Source organism: Penaeus monodon, chromosome 28, assembly GCF_015228065.2.
Source record: "Penaeus monodon isolate SGIC_2016 chromosome 28, NSTDA_Pmon_1, whole genome shotgun sequence".
Lineage (NCBI taxonomy): Eukaryota > Metazoa > Arthropoda > Malacostraca > Decapoda > Penaeidae > Penaeus > Penaeus monodon.
The window spans coordinates 27,914,812-27,916,333 of NC_051413.1; positions in this window are offsets into that span (position 1 = coordinate 27,914,812).

Sequence of the window (1,522 nt, forward strand, 5' to 3'; positions counted from 1 at the left end):
AATCCTAATATGATTAAAAAGGGGCAGGGAAAAGAGATAGCATAGAGGAAGGGGTATATGCAGCTATACTAGAAATTAAGGTAAACAGAAATAAAAAGTTATTTCCCATCAGATTGTTCCTCCAATAAAAAAAGAGTCCTGTGACCTTTTGTAAAAGGTCCCCTCTGCTTTTCTAGCAACTGATTTTTACTCTTCAGCAAGGGGCTATGACCCAACTATGTTATAATATTTTAAAATTTTCCCAAAAAGGTTAGAAGATCTAAATGTGTTAATGATTGCAGGTTAAACAGCGGGCCAGGTGGATCTTTGCCTGACATAAGAGACAGAATTTGCAATTTTTGGGTTTTGCGAAAAATGGGGCATTTAAAAAAAGGAATCCAAGAGTGATAATGAAAAACAAAATTTTTTCCTTGCTTTTGGGTTTTCATAAACCTCACATTCCTTAAAATTTTTCCTTTTGGGTTTTGGGGTTAGTGAATTTATTAATTTTTAATCCCTTTCAAAAAGATACATAAAAAATAGGTAAAGATTAGGTTTTAAATTTGTATTTCGAAAAATTCACTTATTTACTGTTAATTCTAATAAATTTTAGATATGACAGTCCCCAGTAAAAACTATAAAAGAACCCCTTTTGAAATTTTAGGTATTCCTACCAATTTTTGCATGCCATCCTACAAAGTATTTACTCGTGATTATTTTACGTGATTTTCATTTCAGCTTCTGAAAAGGTAAATGGATTGTTATGAAGCTTTTTGTTTAAGAATACTTCAACTTTTTTATGTAAATTTTGTTGCAGTACACTATTCAATTATAGGGAATTTTCCTAAAAAAGTTTTATCTGCAAAACTTTAGATGCTTTACCCTTTTTGAAAAACATGCCACTTCCCCAAAACAAAAAAGGACCTCCAGGTTTCCCACAGTTCTTGGAACCTTGGAAATCTCGGGAAAGACGGCATACAAAAGTGCACTAAATTTATCCTTTCCATATGGTCCTATGCCATTTTCTTATGCAAGGTTAGTGAAATTTTGTTTCCTTTGCATCTTCTTTATTAAGTCTGTAAAAGCATTCACAAAAAAGGTAAATGCATATAGCCTTCTAAATACATCAAAAAGCAAGTATATCTGGCCTAGAAATTTTTAAAAGATCATCTGAAAGTTCATGAATGCCTGGTGTTTGAAATATTTCACAATCAATTTTTACCCCTTTGTAGGAATTTTTGCTTTTGATGAGACCTATGCATTCTCAATTTTCAAACTTTTTTGCATAGCCCTACATTTTATAACAGCAAATGGGAAACAGTAAGCTCAGAGAGGCAGGTTTCATGATGTTTATTAACAAAGACACTGATGAAGTTGATTTTAAAAAAATAAAGTCTTGCTTCGAAAGAGCATGCGTTTATGATGGAAATTTCTTTTTTTCAAGGTTTTACACAAAATTTTATCTTTTTGCAACCATAGATCATTATTCCCTTTGGTTTCCTGAGTATCACCATAAAGAGAGAGAGAATTTTCAGGATTATTT